Below are 20,395 nucleotides of genomic sequence, written 5' to 3'. Positions count from 1 at the left end.
AGATATGAAAGAGAAGATATAAAATATTAGAAGATATAAAACATTAGAAGGCATAAAAGTTAGATATAAAACATTAGAAGGTATAAAACATTAGATATAAAACAGAAGATATAAAACATTAGAAGATATAAAACATTAGAAGGTATAAAACATTAGATATAAAATATTAAAAGATATAAAACATTAGAAGATATAAAACAGATATAAAATATAAAAAGATATAAAACATTAGAAGATATAAAACATTAGAAGATATAAAACATTAGAAGATATAAAACATTAGAAGATATAAAACATTAGATATAAAACAGAAGATATAAAACATTAGAAGATATAAAACATTAGAAGGTATAAAACATTAGATATAAAATATTAAAAGATATAAAACATTAGAAGATATAAAACAGATATAAAATATAAAAAGATATAAAACATTAGAAGATATAAAACATTAGAAGATATAAAACATTAGAAGATATAAAACATTAGAAGATATAAAACATTAGATATAAAACAGAAGATATAAAACATTAGAAGATATAAAACATTAGATATAATGCATTAGAAGATTAAAACATTAGATATAAAACATTAGAAGATATAAAACATTAGAAGGTATAAAACATTAGATATAAAACATTAGAAGGTATAAAACATTAGAAGGTATAAAACAATATTAGATATAAAACACTTGGCAGTATAAAATGGTTTAAAACAATATGGTTGGCAGTTTAAATAATTGCAAGAGGCAGTTTCATACATTAAGCAGGACAGTACTACCTAGGTCCTAGGGGGACAGTAGCCTCAGGCTGATAGTGCCCCAGTGCTACCCAGGCTGATAGTGCCCCAGTGTTACCCAGGCTGACAGTGCCCCAGTGCTACCTAGGCTGAGTGCCCCAGTGCTACCCAGGTTGATAGTGCCCCAGTGCTACCCAGGCTGATAGTGCCCCAGTGCTACCCAGGCTGATAGTGCCCCAGTGCTACCCAGGCTGATAGTGCCCCAGTGCTACCCAGGCTGATAGTGCCCCAGTGCTACCCAGGCTGATAGTGCCCCAGTGCTACCCAGGCTGATAGTGCCCCAGTGCTACCCAGGCTGATAGTGCCCCAGTGCTACCCAGACTGATAGTGCCCCAGTGCTACCCAGGCTGAAAGCCCAAGTGCTATCCAGGCTGATAATAGCCCAAGTGCTACCCAGGCTGATAACAGCCCACGTTCTACCCAGGCTGATAACAGCCCAAGTTCTACCCAGGCTGATAACAGCCCAAGTGCTACCCAGGCTGATAATAGCCCAAGTGCTACCCAAGCTGATAATAGCCCAAGTGCTACCCAGGCTGATAATAGACCAAGCACTACCCAGGCTGATAGTGCCCCAGTGCTACCCAGGCTGATAGCCCAAGTGCTACCCAGGCTGATAGCCCAAGTGCTACCCAGGCTGATAGCCTAAGTGCTACCAAGGCTGATAGCCCAAGTGCTACCCTGGCTGATATTAGCCCAAGCACTACCCAGGCTGATAATAGCCCAAGCACTACCCAGGCTGATAGTGCCCCAGTGCTACCCAGGCTGATAGCCCAAGTGCTACCCAGGTGTGAGCAGCACCCAGGTGTGAGCAGCACCCAGGTATAAACAGCCTAAGTATGAGCAGCACCCAGGTGTAGCACCTAGATATGAGCAGCACCCAGGTATGAGCAGCACCCAGATGTAGCACCCAGGTATGTGCAGCACCCAGGTGTGGCACCCAGGTATGTGCAGCACCCAAGGGTAGCATCCTGGTATGAGCAGCACGCAGGTATGAGCAACACTCACACACAAACATGTCCCCAAAATATAAATCTTATAAACACCAGTTTTATATAAAATAAATATAACAGAAGGTAAAGTACACAGCAAGGAATACATGAAGAAATATTAACTTACTTCATGTTAGCTGTCTTGGTTTAACTAACTACTTGCCCAATATAAGTGTTATGAGGTTACTGCTGAAATCATCCAGGGGTTGAGAAGTTCAAATATCTTGCTGAGGTTGAGAAGTTCAAATATCTTACAGGGGTTGTGAAGTTCAAATATCTTGCTGAGGTTGAGAAGTTCAAATATCTTACTGGGGTTGTGAAGTTCAAATATCTTGCTGAGGTTGAGAAGTTCAAATATCTTACTGGGGTTGTGAAGTTCAAATATCTTGCTGGGGTTGAGAAGTTCAAATATCTTGCTGGGGTTGAGAAGTTCAAATATCTTGCTGGGGTTGAGAAGTTCAGATTTCTGGAATGATAAAATGCCCATTTCACTTGACTAATATGAAGCCTACCAAAAAGTAAATACTGGATATACATAAGTAGCACAGGATTGTAGATGAATGGTTCAGAGAACCGACACAGTTGATAAATTAGACATGCACAACTCTTGTGTTTACCTGGAGTTTACCTGGAGAGTGTTCCAGGGGTCAATGCCCCTGTGGCCCGGTCTGTGACCAGGCCTCCTGGTGAATCAGAGCCTGATCAACCAGGCTGTTACTGCTGGCTGCACGCAATCCAACGTACAAGCCACAGCCCGGCTGGTCAGGTACCGACTTTAGGGGGTATCTTTATTGAGGAAACGTTTTGCCACACAGTGGCTTCATCAGTCCATACAAAGGAGAAACGTGAAGAACAGGAGGAGAATGAGGTAATCAGTCCCTCAACCTCGAGTCGATATGGTCAGTCCATCAATCTTGAATAGAATGCGGCATACGTGTGGAAAAGTAGCTTATAACCGTAGGCAGGAGAGGTGCAGCAGTCGTAGGTGGTGTCACATTTGTACAATGTGGAAGTAGGTCGTGCCCAAGGGTTAGGTTGGGAAAAGGGGGGCAAAAAGTTGAAGTTCCTAAACCTGTACTCCCTGGAACGCAGGCGAGAAAGATGATTATATACACCTGGAAAATCCTAGAGGGACTAGTACCGAACTTGCACACGAAAATCACTCACAACGAAAGCTAGACTCGGCAGACGATGCAACATCCCCTCAATGAAAAGCAGGGGTGTCACTAGCACGTTAAGAGACAATACAATAAGTGTCAGGGGCTAAAGACTGTTCAACTGCCTCCCAGCATACATAAGAGGGATTACCAATAGACCCCTGGCTGTCTTCAAGCAGGCACTGGACAAGCACCTAAAGTCGGTACCCGACCAGCTGGGCTGTGGCTCGTACGTTGGATTGCGTGCAGCCAGCAGTAACAGCCTGGTTGATCAGGCTCTGATCCACCATGAGGCCTGGTCACAGACCAGGATGCAGGGGCGTTGACCCCCGGAACTCTCTCCAGGTAAACTCCAAGTAAGATTATACAGCATGTGTGTGGGGGGGGGGGGGGAGGGATGGAAGGTATTCAGTCAATTCAGGGAACTGGAGCACAGATACAATTCCCTAGATCAAGAGCCCCTTACCAGCATCAAGGGGTGACATGCTCAATAGCCCATCAATATTCCTAACATCCTTACCATCATGATTCCTAACACCCTCACCATCAATATTCCTAACACCCTCACCATCATGATTCCTAACACCCTCACCATCATGATTCCTAACACCCTCACCATCATGATTCCTAACACCCTCACCATCATGACTTAATTCACCATCACTACTATGGAGTGAATGATGATTCATGTGTTTCTTCTTTTCTGGGTCACTGCCTCAGTGGGAAACGGCCGATGTGTCAAAAAAAAAAAAAAAAAAAAAAAAAAAAAGGTAATTTTAAATACAAAATACTGTATGAATTTTGAGGAAGGAGCAGCATATTTTTTAATGGATTTTTAATAAGCCTAATTAAAACCAAATAAGGAAAAAAAAAGTTGCTTCAGACAACATATTTTGGATTTTAAAATGCACTGTGGAAATAAGCTAATTACTCTAGTTACTTTATCAAGTTTAAAGTCTATCTACTACATGAGGGTTTAATTAAGTTTGCATGTAACTGTTGACTGTCAAGAATACTTGACAACTATCAGGGGGATTAAAATTTAACATTTATATACAACCCTCTTATATATAAAGTCCTTTCTAAAATTTTTCTTATATGCTTAAAGAAATATTTTTTTAATTTAATGTAAAAATTATGTACCATAAGAACCTTAGAAAACTTACCTAACCTTATTATAACAAGCACAATTTAATTTAGCAAGTTTACAATAATTTAATAAACAATGAAACATTTTTTTTGTTAGGTTCAGAAAGATTGTGAAATTATTGAATACACTGTATACAAATTTTTGCTTGCCTTATTCGGCAAGAACAGCGTTGTTATTTAAGCCAAACTCGCAAGTTTTACCTATTCGGCACGACATACTTATATACACACACATACACGCATCTTCATAGGGAAGTGTGTAAGCCGTGCGTGTCTTAAGAGGAGAGTAAAATGCGGGAAGCAAGGAGTTAGTAACCCCTTCTGTATACATTACTGAATTTAAAAAGAGAACTTTCGTTTTTCTTTTTGGGGCACCACCCCACCTTGGTGGGATACGACTGATTTGCTGAAATACACGCACACCGGCTGTCTCCCACCGAGGCAAGATGACCCACAAAAGAAACACTTTCACTGTCATTCACAGTATCACCGTCTTTGCAGAGGTGCACAGATAAGACTATCCCAAACCTCTTAAACTGTAGGCATTGTATTTCCACCTCCAGGACTCAAGTCTGGCTAACCATTTTCCCTGAATACCTTCACAAAATATTACCTTGCAACTCAGTGTACACATGAAATATAGCATCTGTTTCCACTACTCCACTATAAGGAAGATGACAAATTTTGTACAACGCTGTGAATACGTAACCAGGTAGTCTGAGCTGAGTGACCCTTGTAGGTTTAGTGCTTCTTTTATATTATAACTGATTATAATAAGCATGTATTAAACCTCAGCAAACACTTCATAAACAAGTACCATATCTGGACCACAAACACTTTATATTTGAGATATAGTGGACCCCCAGATTACAACATCATCGGATTACGTAAAATTCGGATTAAGTAAATATTGGCTCGGTTAACGACAAAACTCGGTTAAAGCCATTCGTCCCAAATGTGTCCGTGGGGATTGAGCGGCTCGCCACTCCATGTACAGCGTGTGCCGTTGTTTACAAGCCAGTGAGGACGATTCCACGCATACATGCGATAAATTTTGTATTATTCCATTGTTTTTAGTGCTTGCAACTGCTAAATAAGTCACCATGAGCCTAAAGAAAGCTTCTAGTGCCAGCCCTGTGGTAAAGAGGGTGAGAAATACTATTGAATTCAAGAAAGAGATCATTGCAAAATATGAATGTGGAGTGCATGTCTCCAAGCTGGCCAGGTTGTATAACAAATCCCATACAACCATCGCTACTATCTTGGCCAAGAAAAAGGCAATCAAGGAAGCTGTTGTTGTGAAAGGTGGAAATATGTTGTTGGTGTGGATCAACGAGAAACAATTATCAGGAGATAGTGTTTCGCAGTCAATTATACGTGAAAAGGCAAGGCAGTTGCATGCTGATGTCACTAAGAAAATGCCTGAAACTAGTGCTGATATTGATAAATTTAAGGCCAGCAAAGACTGGTTTGAGAGATTTAATAAAAAACACCAAACTGAAAAGCAGTTCAGATTAGGGTTAATTACTAAAGAATTTACTAAAAGATACACATCAATACTCGCAAAACTAATACGTAAATCAAAGCAAATGTATTATGAATATAGATTTAGTGAAATGAAAGGCGACATGAAAAGTACCTGGCAAACCCTCTCCAAGATTTTGGGCTCAAGAAAATCGACTGGAATTAGAGAGATGGACTTAACCAAACCAGATGAACCTCACATGCAACCTATAGACACGGCCGACAAATTTAATGTCTTCTCTACCACAGGATCAAAGCTAGCGAGCCAAATTCCTAGCTCAAATACCCTTCCGAGCGAGTACCTCACTGGCAACTATCCAAATAGTACTTTATTCCTAGCTCCAACTAACCCCACTGAAGTCTCACTCATCATTAAATCATTAAAAAACAAATCAGGTGATCTAGATAACTTGCCACCATTCATATATAAAAAAGCTGCACCAGAACTGTTGCCCATTATTGCAACAATGTTTAACAAATCTATAACTTCCTCAACCTTCCCATCCATACTCAAGACAGCAAGGGTCACCCCGATCCACAAAGGTGGAGATCCAACTGATTTGAACAATTACAGACCCATATCAAACTTGCCTATACTATCCAAGATATTTGAAAAAATAATACACAAGCGACTTTACTCCTACCTTACATCCAGCAACATACTTAACCCATGCCAGTTTGGATTTAGACCAAAAAAAAAAAAAGCACGAATGATGCTATTATACAAATGCTTGACCTAATATATACAGCTCTTGATAAGAATGAATATCCCCTGGGGCTCTTTATCGACCTAAGAAAAGCGTTTGACACAGCTGACCACAATCTCTTGCACCTCAAACTGCATCATTATGGCATAAGAGGGCATTCTCTAGACTACCTAAAATTCTATCTTAACGACAGACACCAGTATGTGCATGCAAATGGAGTCAACTCCATTATCCAACCTGTAGCTGTAGGAGTACCCCAAGGTAGTGTCCTAGACCCACTCCTCTTCTCATCTACATCAATGATCTCCCCAATGCATCCCAACTCCTTACACCAGTTCTATTCGCAGATGACACTACATATGTCTACTCCCATTCAGACCAAGCTGTGCTTGAAAACACTAAACAATGAACTGCTAAAGATATATGCTTGGATGATGACCAACGAACTCACACTTAACATAGAAAAAATTTACTTCATGCTGTTTGGCAACAGAGCCTCAAATATTCAACTCAACATACTGTTAAATGGTTCCCCTACATCAAGACACACAGAGGGCAAATTTCTAGGTCTTCTCCTTGACTGTAATCTTAAATTTCAGTCCCACACCCATCACATAGCCAAGAAAATTTCCAAATCAGTAGGAATCCTTTCCAAGATATGCTACTATGTATCACAAAACTCTTCTTACCTTGTACCACTCTCTAATATATCCTTACCTCACTTATGGTATCTGTGCCTGGGGCTCAACCACAGCCAACCACCTTAGACCCTTAATAATCCAACAAAAAGCTGCTGTGCGGGTGATAACCAGCTCCTGTGCTAGACAGCACACCCCACCACTTTTCAAGACAACTTGCTTAATATACAAAACATACACTCTTATTATTGTGCCTACTACATATACAGAACTTTAAACTCCACTCTAAACCTCCCCTAAAACAACTCCTCGACAGTTACAACAGAATGCACAGTCACAATACAAGGCATAAGGCCCTTTTCAACATCCCTTGAGTAAAACTCTCACTCTGTAAGAATGCTGTGCACATAAAAGGCCCAAAGATCTGGAAATCGCTACTGGAACAAGCCAAGGATCCCCAGACAACTTATAAATTTAGGACTCTGCTAAAAAATCATCTTATCTCACAATATTAACTAAATCAACCAAACATCTACTGGCTAGATTTATCATTGACCTCCTGGCTTTTAATGCTGCCATTCCATAAAATATTACCACCTACACCATTTCTTGTTAATTAGATTTTGTACTAAGTATACATAAGTTTTATGAAGTCCAAATAAGATTGTAAAACAGCTAACCACTATTGTGTATTTAGTTTTAAATAATAATTACTATGTACTATTATCTTATCTAGTTTTAATTAGTTACTATGTACAGTGGACCCTCGACCAATGTTGGCATCGTCTAACGTTAAATCCGACTAGCGATACATTTTAACGCAAAATTTTGCCTCAACTAGCGCTAAAAAACCCGACCAACGCTATTCGTTCCGTTCGAGACGCGTCCACTTTGGCCTGAGCGTGCCTCACTTGTCCCATGGGTGACAGTGTTTACAAGCCAGCCAGCCGCCACGGTCCCTGACACAGCTACTGCAAGCCGTGTTGGCAATGTTGTGAAACACTTTAGAAATGTCATAAAGGAACGGGAGGTACAGGCCTCTATGGACAGATATGTTGTGCGACAGAGGTCCAGTGACTCTCAAGCTGGTCATAGTGGCATTAAAAGAAGGGAAGTAACCCTGGAAAAGGACTTGCCACCTCAAGTCCTAATGGAAGGGGATTCCCCTTCTAAACACTAAGACCATCAACACTCTCCCCTCCTCCCATCCCATCAATCATCACCAGATCTTCAATAAAGGTAAGTGTCATGTAACTGTGCATGTCTTCTTCAGTTTGTGTGTATTAAAATTAATATTTCATGTGGTAAAAATAATTTTTTTTCATACTTTGGGGTGTCCTGCACGGATTAATTTGATTTCCATTATTTCTTATGGGGAAAATTAACTCGACTAACGATAATTTTGACTAATGATGAGCTCTCAGGAACGGATTAATAGCGTTAGTCGAGTGTCCACTGTATTAGGATTAGTTTGCCCGAAATGCCTCGGCATGATAGTGGCTATCTTTGTACTCAGCAAATCAAAATTGTAATTACACATTGTAACCTTTACAAAGAAATAAACTTATTATTATTATTATTATTATTTCATGTGAAAAAAATTATTTTATTTAATACTTTTGGGTGTCTGGAACAGATTAACTGGATTTCCATTATTTCTTATGGGGAAAATTAATTCAGATTATGACAGATTCGGTTAAAGACACACTCTCCGGAATAGATTAATGTCATAATCCGAGAGTCCACTGTAAATTTAAATTTAGTAACAAAAAAATCTTGCAAGTCAAATCTGATTTACTCCTTTTAAAGGGAGAGTTTCTTAATGCTAGTGAAGGGCTCTTGATTCAAGGAACTGAATCAAGAGTCCATTGTAATAGATCATTACCTCCCATTGTATGCCACCTACTGGTTTACTATAAAAAAGAATAGTAACCCCCATGGCAAAGCTCTCGCTTTACACATGGAGGGCCCAGGTTCGATTCCCGGCAGGGTAGAAACATTGACATGTTTTCTTACACCTGTTGTCCTGTTCTCCTACCAGCAAGTAGGTACCTGGGTGTTAGTCGACTGGTGTGGATTGCATCCTGAGGAGACAAAATTGAGGACCACAATGGAAATAAGACAGTCCTCCAAGATGCACTGCCTTTCTTGGGTTATCCTAGGTGGCTAACCATCCAGGGTTAAAAATCCGAACGAAATCTTATCTTAACAATTGTAAATGACCTCACAAGGCAGTAACTGGTAGGCTTAATATATTAGGTTATAGCCTACTGGCAACAAATTATTTTTTTAATACTAATAATGTCAATAATACTAATAAAAAGAATAGTACAGTGGACCCCCACCTTTCGGTAGCCACAACTTTCGTGAAATCCGACTTTCAGCAATTTTTTTCGGCAAAATATAGCCTCGCGGTTCATGACTGACCTCGTAATTCGGCAAACATCTGGTATGGGTCCGAACGGCATCCCAGTGTCAATGCGCACACAAAGCCAGACTTCCGCACCATTTCACACTCTGTGGCAATGTTTATCAGAGTGACCATCACCCCAAGGGTTCATATGATACATTTCATAATAATCCATTGTTTTTTTTGTGCTTGCAACTGCTAAAGAAGTCATCATGGGCCCAAAGAAAGCTAATGCCAGCCCCTTTGGTAAAGAAATTGAGGAACACAATTGAATTAAAGAAAGAAATTGAAAAATATCAAAGTGGAGTGCATGTTTCAGAGCTTGTCTGGATGTATGGCAAACACCATTCAACCATCACTTCGATCATGGCGAAGGGAAAGGAAATCAAGGAAGCTGTTGTTGCAAAAGGGGTAGGCATGCTGACAAAAAAAAGAGATTTCAAATCCTCGAAGAAGTGGAGAGGATATTGTTGGTGTGGATTACCCAAAAACAGTTAGCAGGAGATAGTGTTATGCAGTCAATAATTTGTGAAAAGGTAAGGCAGTTGGATGATGATCTCGTAAAAAGAATGCCTGCAATAAGTGCTGTTTGTGATTTTAAGGCCAGCAAAGGCTGGTTTGAGAGATTTAAGAAGCATAGTGGCATACACGGTGTGGTAAGGCATGGCGAGGCTGCCAGTTCTGACAAAAAAGCGGCTGAAAAATATTTTCAGGAATTAAAGGAAAACAGAGACTGAACAATTCAAACCCCAACAGGTATTCAATTGTGACGAAACAGCCCCGTTTTGGAAGAAAATGCCAAAGAGGACCTACATTATGAAGGAGGAAACAGCATTGCCAGGACACAAGCCTATGAAAGACAGGCTAGCTCTCATGTTTTCTAGTAGTGCTAGCGGGGATTGCAAAGTAAAGCCTTTACTGGTGTATCACTCTGAAAATCCCAGTGTTTTCAAAAAAACCGGGTCACCAAGGCTAATGAGAGGGATGTGGAAGGCTAACAGTAAGGTATGGGTCACGAGGGACATTTTCCTCGATTGGTTCAATGAAGTGTTTGACCCCAGTGTGAAGAAATACCTCCTGGAAAATAAATTGGAACTCAAGTGCCTCCTGGTAATGGACAATGCTCCATTTCATCCTCCAGACTTTGAAAAGCAAATGGTCCAGGAGTTTCGTTTCATCACAGTGAAGTTTTTGCTTTTAATACCACTCTCCTCTCCTCCAGCCCATGGACCAGGAAGTCATTTCAAACTTCGAAAAAATGTACACCAAAGCATTGTTTGAAAAGTGCTGCGAAGTGACCTCAGACACTGAATTGACCCTAAGAGTTTTCCAGAAAGATCACTTCAATATCCTCCACTGCATAAACCTTTCGGGTAAGGCTTGGGAGGGAGCGACTTGCAGGACTTCGAACTCTGCTTGGAGAAAATTGTGACCTGAATGTGTACAAGAAGGATTTTGAAAGGTTTGAGGCTAACCCTGAGGAGCCTATGCCAGTTGTGGAAAGCATTGTGGCATTGGGGAATTCCATAGGGTTGGATGTGAGTTTCGAGGATGTGGAAGAGTTGATGGAGGACCACAATGAAGAGCTAAGCACTACAGAACTGCAAGAGCTTCATCTGCAACACCAACAGACCACAGCTCAGGAATTTTCTTCAGAGGAGGAATAGAGATGGAGGAAGCTGCCTTCTTCAAAGATTAAGGACATTTGTACAAAGTGGATTGAAGTGCAAACCCTTATGGATGAACTTCACCCTTCTGGCTTTGTGTGCGCGTTGACACTGGGATGCCGTTCGGACCCATACCAGATGTTTGCCGAATTACGAGGTCAGTCATGAACCGCGAGACTATATTTTGCCAGTGTCAAGTGCAAACTCCTACTGTATGCAGATGACAGTGCTCTGTTAGTGTCAGGTAAAGACCCACAAGATATTGCTAATGTTTTAACACTGGAACTGGAGTCCTGCAGCAAATGGTTAGTAGACAACAAACTATCATTACACCTAGGGAAAACTGAAGCCATTCTCTTTGGCACGAAACAAACTGAGAAGGGTAAATAATTTTAATGTTCAATGTAATGGGGAGCCCATCACTTTGGTTTCATCAGTAAAATATTTGGGAATCCCCTTTGACCCATGCATGTCAGGAGAATTGATAGGGAACAGTGTAGTAAAGAAAGCGAATGCCAGACTGAAGTTCCTGTATAGACAAGCACAGTGTCTACCTACTGAGGCTCGCAGGACCCTATGTCTAGCCCTTATACAATGCCATATGCATTACGCTTGCTCTTCTTGGTACTCTGCCTTGACAAAAAAAACTGAAAGATAGACTGCAAATCACCCAGAACAAAATCGTAAGATTCATCCTGGACCTGGGACCAAGAGAACATGTAGGCCAGGATGAATTACAGCAGTTGGATATGCTGAATGTTGAAGACAGTAAAACAACTGAAGCTAAATCATGTTTATAAAATTGCTCACAAACAATGTCCAGAATATCTTGCTGTCAATTTTGTCAAGGTTGGGAACCAAAGCAATCATAGTACTAGGGGGAGAGAACACAACTTTGTAGTACCCAGTCAGTGGCCAGGCTTCAAACACCTTTTATTGTACAGCAATAAAGGAATGGAACAGACTACCCACACATGTCAAAGCCAGTCATAGCATGAACCAGTTCAAGAAGAGTGCCAAAAGGTGTCTGATGAATGTAGCTACAGAAAGGGAGGGGAATGATTTTCTATTTTTTAGCTAACATACGTGTAAATTTTACCATATTCCTAGTAATGACCCTCGTATTGTAGATAGTCTTAATGACCTTGGTGTAGTAGATAGTCTTTTTAGTATGATAATAAGATGTTATCTTCATTGTAGAATAATAAGAAAATATTATAACCTTTATATTATAATAAGGTAAAAGGACCCCAATGGAAATAAGTCACTCTGTCTGACTTTTTTGGGTTATCCTAGGTTCTCTACACATATGCTGCTATGTATGATAATTCTATGTAACTGTATTTGTGTATACCTGAATAAACTTACTTACTTACTTACTGACAAAGCTGTTGCAGGCTGTGTTGGCAACATGTACAATGACAATGTTGTGTCCCATTTTTGGGATGTTTCAAAGACACGCCAGAAACAGAGCTCTCTGGACAGATATTTTGTGCAACAGGGGTCCAGTGACAAGCTGGTTACAGTGCCATTAAAAAACAAAGTAACCCTAGAGAAGGACTTGGTACCTGAAGTCTTTATGGAAGGGAATTCCCCTTCCAAACAATAGTATACCTTCTTCCTCTCCCTTCCTCCCATCCACCCAGAAGTGGTAAGTGCAATATCTGATATATGTGTACTTGATTTCTCATTGTTTTCTGTATGTAAATCTATTTAATTTGAAAAAAATACATTTTTAATATTTTTGGGTGTCTGGAACGGATTAATCATGAAATTCGAGGGTCCACTGTACTAATTACAATATTACTAATCATAAAAGTAATATTCTTACTATTACTATTACATATTATACCTATTATATAAAGAAGTGTCAAACCTAAGAAATATATATAAAATTTTTAAAGATTAGCAATGAGAATATTATTAATATTTCATATACAGTGGACCCCGGACTTATGATGTCCTCAATGTAATGTATGTTAAAACCGACTTATGATGCTTGTCAGCATAAAAATTTGACCCCAACATGCGTTGAAAAACTTGCATCATTCATCCCATAGCGTCCACGCGTCTGTCTGGCCTAAACGCCTCAGCTGAGCTTGTGCGACATTGTTTACAAGCCGGGGCAGACACGGTTGCACGGTTAGTGCTTGTAACTGCTAAAAAGGCCACCATGGGCCCAAAGAAAGCTTCTTGTGCCAACCCTGTGGTAAAAAGGGTGAGAAATGCTATCGTACCACGGTCAGCTGTACTACTCGAAGATGTGGAGAGACTGTTATTGGTGTGGCTTATCGAGAATACCGAGAAACAATTAACCCCAGAGGGTTAGCCACCCAGGATAATGCAAGAAAGTCAGTGTGTCATCAAGGACTAACTTATTTCCATTAGGGCCCTTAATCTTGTCCCCCAGGATGCGACCCACACCAGTCGACTAACACCCAGGTGAACAGGAAAAAATGCCTGGAACTAGTGCTCATATTAGCGAATTTAAGGCCAGCAAACGTTGGTTTGAGAGATTTAAGAATCGTAGTGGCATACCCAGTGTGATAAGGCCTGTTCTGGAAGAAAATGCCAAACAGGACCTACATTACTCAGGAGGAAAAGGCACTCCCAGGACAGTCATCACTACATTATCGATAAAGGTGTCATTTATCCATCATTTAGTACACTAGTACAAGCACAATATATATTGTGCATGTATCCTCCTTTTTGTGTATAGGAAAATGTATATTTCGTGTTAAAATTTTTTTTCATACTTTTGGGTGTCTTGAATGGATTAATTTGATTTCCTTTATTTCTTATGGGGAGAATTAATTTGACTTACGATAATTTCGTCTTACAATGTACTCTCAGGAACTGATTAATATTGCAAGTCGGGGTCCACTGTATAACAATTTTATGTTTTAATGGAATGTACTGCAAACACCATTGATGGATTGGGTTTAAAGCCTATCTACTATACAAAGATTATAATTTATTTATTGGGTTTAAAGCCTATCTACTACACAAAGGGCATGATTTATTGGGTTTAAAGCCCATCTACTACACAAAGGTCATGATTTATTTATTGGGTTTAAAGCCTATCTACTACACAAAGGTCATGATTTATTTATTGGGTTTAAAGCCTATCTACTACACAAAGGTCATGATTTATTGGGTTTAAAGCCTATCTACTACACAAAGGTCATGATTTATTTATTGGGTTTAAAGCCTATCTACTACACAAAGGTCATGATTTATTGGGTTTAAAGCCTATCTACTACACAAAGGGCATGATTTATTGGGTTTAAAGCCCATCTACTACACAAAGGTCATGATTTATTTATTGGGTTTAAAGCCTATCTACTACACAAAGGTCATGATTTATTGGGTTTAAAGCCTATCTACTACACAAAGGTCATGATTTATTTATTGGGTTTAAAGCCTACTACACAAAGGTCATGATTTATTTATTGGGTTTAAAGCCTACTACACAAAGGTCATAAGTGATTTACCGAGTTCAAAGCTTATTACACGAAGGTCATGAATGATTTAATGGATTTAAAGCCTATCTACTACACACAGGTCATGATTTATTGGGTTTAAAGCCTATCTACTACACAAAAGCCATGAGTGATTTCCCGAGTTAAAAGCTGATTACACGGTTTTGATGGATTTATTGGGCTTAAAGCCTATCTACTACACGAAGGTCATGATTTATTGGGTTTAAAACCTATCTACTACACAAGTCATAATTGCTTCATTGGGTTTAAAACCTATCTACTTCATGAAGGTCATTGTTTACTGGGTTTAAAGCCTATCTACTACACAAAGGTCATAATTTATTGGGCTTAAAGCCTATCTACTACACAAGTCATGATCGATTTATTGGGCTTAAAGCCTACTACACAAAGGTCATAATTTATTGGGCTTAAAGCCTATCTACTTCACGAACGTCATGATTTGCTGGATTTAATAATCAAAAAGCACTAAACCCACTAGGGTATTGGGTTTAAAGCCTTTTTACTACACGGTCATTAAGGCTGCATGTAACCTATGCACCACCTGTCAAGAATACTTTTAATGCCTAAAATATTAACCAAAGTCCAGTAATATTGAACAAGTGTTCAGCTTTAAATCATCTCAAAATTACTAAGAAGTTCCTAAACCAATTTTTAAAAATTATAATCATAACTAATAACTAAACCCAACGGGCCATACATAACCATAAAGCGCTAAACCTACAAGGGCCATACATTATAACCATAAAGAAGCGCTAAACCTACAAGGATAATATAACCATAAAGAAGCGCTAAACCTACAAGGGCCATACACCGTTAGAATCTCAAAGGGTCAACACCCCCCCCAAAGAAAAAGCTTTTGGAAAATATGAATAAATTTAACTTGAATCAACTTAAAACATGGCAACTGCAAAAAATTATATCAACTTTAAATCAGTTTAAAATAATAAACATAAAAATCAGTAATTACAAAAAAACCTACGTATACAATGACATTTAAATCTTAGTTTACTAGAATAATTCAACAAGGCATCCACCATATTCACGTATCCATGGCAACAAAGTCCATATATAAAACGCTGGATAATAAATTAATGCTTCAGCGAATAATAATTTCAATTAAAATTTACAGTAGTGATATAAGTGGTAGTGACAAATGGTAAGGTCGTAAAAGTGGGAAAGTGACAAATGGCAAGGTCATAAAAGTGGTAAAATAGCATAAGTTGTAGACAAATGGTAAAGGGATAAGTAATAACTGATCACTTACAAGTGAAAGTGACAAACGTTACCACTTACCATAAAGGCTAACAGCTACTGGTGAACTCGTCTGCTTCAACTATGACCGCGGGTTCAATCCCTGCCAGGGGTATGGTTTTTTCAACTGGAATAAAAATAATTTCACAGAATTACTACTACAGATTATATATACATACTGTTTATATTACCATGTATATATATACACATTGATATGCTATATACACACATTTCAAGTTTACATCAATCCCCACAACCCCTGGGGAATGGAATATATCCCCCGCAGAGCCCGAGGAATGGAATATATCCCCCGTAGAGCCTGGGAAATGGAATATATCCCCCATAGCCCCTGGGGAATGGAATATATCCCCCATAGCCCCTGGGGAATGGAATATATCCCGAGGAATGGAATATTCCCCATAGCCCCTGGGGAGTGGAATTATCCCCCATAGCCTGGGGAATGGAATATATTCATTACTGGGAATGGTGGCTCAGATTCATTGGATCAAGATCCTCCCACCGTGGCCATGGTCCAGAAAATTTAAAATAAACGATCACTTAAGTGGTAGTGAATGGTAAAGTGACAAGTTACAACCGATCATAAACGATCACTTGTAAGGGGTAAAATGACAAATTACAACTTAACACTTACCAATTAGTGGTAATGACAAAGTTACAACCAATTACTTCTAATTGGTAGTGACATACCAATTATAAGAGGTATAGTGGCAAGTTACAACCACTTATGTAAGTGGTACGTGACAATTGACAACCACTTACATAGACATGTTACCATATTTTACAAAATTATTACTTCAGATATATTTACTTTATATAACCATGTAAAAGCATTATTTAATGTAAACGACCAGTAATTTTAAAGAAATGAGGATAAAATTCTTACCAGAGTGCACACCCCCCCCTACCACTTTCTCCAGTGCATGACTGAGACGCCAGTTTTCGCGGGCTCCCGCACCACCACCAGTCACGTAGGAGCCGCTGAAGTGATTGGCTGATCGACAGTGACGTATGTTTGGCCAAGTGACGTCACGATTACTGACTGGCTGCTGGGTCTTGGCGCTCGAACCCGTGACGTCATAGGTTAACTCGAGACTAATTGGCTGCTGCTTCCCGCCAACTTTGTATTTGGCTGTGGCCAGGACATTTTGATGAACTCTTGATCCAAGGATTTGGAGCACCCCCCAATAAAAGCAATTATATGTAGAAATAGTCCAGAAATGAGAAAATATTTTATATATATTCTGAATTTCAATGTATATACACCGAGTATATATACACGTTTATATATAAACATTTCAAGTGTATATATACACTTGACCCACGCGTGGTTAAGTTTTGAAACTCATTAATCATTTGGGGGGCTGAGAGACCTGGCTTTGCGCTTCCTAGAGCGGATTTCACACATTGGCGCCAAGAACGCGAGTTAATGGCGCCAACTGAGCGCACATGCTGTGCCGTGGCATTTACGGTAAAGCGCTAAACCCGGGGGGGGGTCATACAGTGCCTGGGGAATGGAAGTCACTACTGGAAATAGTGGCTCAGATTCCTTGGATCAAGATCCTGCCCGTAAAGGTGATATTAAATGCCACTTACAGAATATATAAACTAACGACCACTTACGTAAGTGATAAAGTGTAAAAGGTACAATTATAATTGACCACATACAAGTGGTATTGTGATGCCATACTAAATTGCCACTTAATTGGTGGTGACAAATTACAAGACCATAAACGACCACTTATAAGTGACATTAGTGAAGTGGCAAGTTACAACCATAAACGACAAAGTGGTAAAACGACATACGTTACTACCCACCACTTACAATTTGTAAACAATTTACCATTTAGTGCTAGTGACAACTTATGCAAGTGGTACATGACAATTTACAGCCACTTAAGTGGTGACATTAAAAGTTACTTACCATATTTTGCAGTATTACTATTTCAGATATACACACACTTTATATTACCATGTAAAAACAATGTAAATGACAAGTAATTTAGGAGAAATATGGGAAAAATGCTTACCAGAGGAGCGCGCGCCCTCACGCCATCTCCCGCGCATGACTTACCACCACCACTGTGACGTAGTAGTCTCTGTGCGCTTTGATTGGCTTGTCAAGTGACATCACGACTGCTGATTGGCTGCTGGGTTTTGGCGCTCGAACCCGTGACGTCATAGGCTAATCTAGGCTGTAATTGGCTTCTGTTTTCCGCCAACTTAGTAACTCTCGTTTTCATTGGCTGTGGCCGGAGCGGTGACATGCATACACCTGGCAGGTGATGGGCTCTTGATCCAAGGATTTGGAGCAATCTCCCCCTAATAAAAATAAATATTAATGTAGAAATAGCCTATTATTATTATTATAATCAAGGGGGAAGCGCTAAACTCGGAGGATTATACAGCGCCTGGGGGGGGGGATGTGGAAGGCATTCAGGCTTAATTCGGGGAACTGGAGCACAGATCCAATTCCCTAAATCAAGAGCCCCTCACCAACATCAAGGAACCTTCCTTGAGGGGAGAAATAGCCTAGAATAAGGAAATATTTTATTTGATTAATATCTTAATGGTCCTAACATGTATTATAAACATTGGCGCTAATTTATCGGCGCACATTACTGTGCCACTGTAAGAAGTGTTACAGGGGCGTTACTCTAAATCACTTAAGTGATAGTGACAACTTACCACTTACTAGTGACATAAGTTAAACTTTCCTCTTGTATGTGGTAAAGTGACAAGTTACAACTCACAAGTGGTGGTGTCAATTTACACTAAATGACCTCTTGTTAATGTTTCAACCCATCATAAACCAGTACTGACGTAATAAATGGTGACAAGTGCAAGTTACACAAGTGACCATATAATATAGTTAGCACTTACCATATAAAGTTAGCTGCTGAACTTAGTTTCAACAAATTTATTGGAACAAAAATCAATAATTGCACAATTACTTTAAAAGATATATATATATACTGTTTATGACCATGTAAAAGCATTAGTTAATGAAAACAACCAGTAATTTAGGCGATATAAAGGAAAAATGCTTACCAGAGGAGCGAGCACTCTCACATCAACCTCTCCTACGCATGACTGAGGCGGGGACTTATGCACCACCACCAGACTGTGACGTATGAGCCTATGAGCACTTTCATTGGCTTATCAACCATGATGTATACATCCTCAACAGTGACGTCACAACTCTTGATTGGCTACTGGGTCTTGGCTGTCGAGTCTGTGACGTCATAGGTTAAATCGTGGCTTTAATTGGCTGCTGCTTCCCGCCAACCTAGCAATTTTCGTTTTGTTTAGCAATGGCTCTTGATCCAAGGATTCAGAGCAACATTTACCTAATTAAAAATGAATGTATACATTCGTAGTGTACTTTAATCCCTTATTTGAGTTATGAGGAATTCTTCCCCTAGAGCGGGCTCAGCGCGAACGAAAAAATTTTGTCGAAAAATTCACAAACTGAGTTAATCTTATAGAAAAATAGCTTAACTCTCTGGCAACACAAAGGTACAAGAATCATTGTTCTACGACATTCCTACAAGGTAAGTAAGTTTATTCAGGTATACACAAATACAGTTACATAGAATTATCATACATAGCATGGGTGAAATTCCACAGTCACTTAAAACAACGGATATAGCCCCACTCCATAAAGGTGGCAGCAAAGCATTAGCTAAGAACTATAGACCAATAGCTCTGACGTCCCACATCATAAAAATCTTTGAAAGAGTGCTAAGAAGCAGGATTGCAAATCACCTGGATTCCCAAAATCTGCACAATCCAGGGCAACATGGGTTCAGGGCAGGTCGCTCCTGCCTCTCACAACTACTGGATCACTATGACATGGCCTTGGATGCACTGGAAGAAAATCAGAATGCAGATGTAATATACACAGACTTTGCAAAAGCATTTGACAAATGCGATCATGGCGTAATAGCCCATAAAATACGTGCTAAAGGAATAACTGGGAAAGTGGGGAGATGGATCTTCAACTTCCTAACAAATCGAACACAAAGAGTAGTGGTCAACAGAGTTAAATCGGAGGCTGCCATAGTGAAGAGCTCTGTTCCACAAGGCACAGTACTCGCCCCCATCTTATTCCTTATCCTCATATCAGACATAAACAGAGATATACACCACAGCACCGTATCATCCTTTGCGGATGATACTAGGATCTGCATGAGGCTGTCATCTGCTGAGGACGCGGTTAACCTCCAAGAAGATATAAATAAAGTTTTCCAGTGGGCAACGGTAAACAATATGATGTTCAATGAGGACAAATTCCAACTACTCCGTTATGGAAAACTGGAGGAGATAATAACTAGAACAGAGTATACTACTGACTCCGGCCATACAATAGAGCGGAAAAATAATGTAAGGGACCTGGGAGTAGTAATGTCTGAGGATCTCACTTTCAAGGATCACAACAGTGCCACGATCGCACGTGCAAAGAAAATGATAGGATGGATAATGAGAACTTTCAAAACGAGAGATGCCAAGCCCATGATGATCCTTTTCAAATCACTTGTTCTCTCTAGGCTGGAATACTGCTGTACATTAACATCTCCATAC

The 20,395-nt window shown here is 39.7% G+C and overlaps 1 long non-coding RNA gene across 1 annotated transcript; it reads right to left on the bottom strand.

Annotated features, from left to right (window-relative positions):
• Positions 1-575: 575 nt before the first annotated feature.
• Positions 576-18,909, bottom strand: LOC128693134 (uncharacterized). The gene is made up of 4 exons (XR_011392541.1): positions 18,863-18,909; positions 17,886-18,133; positions 15,836-15,920; positions 576-2,253 (listed from the first exon to the last, which is right to left on the bottom strand). It is a non-coding gene; the product is annotated as an uncharacterized lncRNA (long non-coding RNA).
• Between the last annotated feature and the right edge of the window lie 1,486 nt (positions 18,910-20,395).

This window comes from Cherax quadricarinatus, chromosome 28 (assembly GCF_038502225.1).
Source record: "Cherax quadricarinatus isolate ZL_2023a chromosome 28, ASM3850222v1, whole genome shotgun sequence".
Taxonomy (NCBI): domain Eukaryota; kingdom Metazoa; phylum Arthropoda; class Malacostraca; order Decapoda; family Parastacidae; genus Cherax; species Cherax quadricarinatus.
The sequence above is the reverse complement of the archived record's forward strand: the minus strand, read 5'-3'. Positions and strand labels throughout refer to the sequence as shown.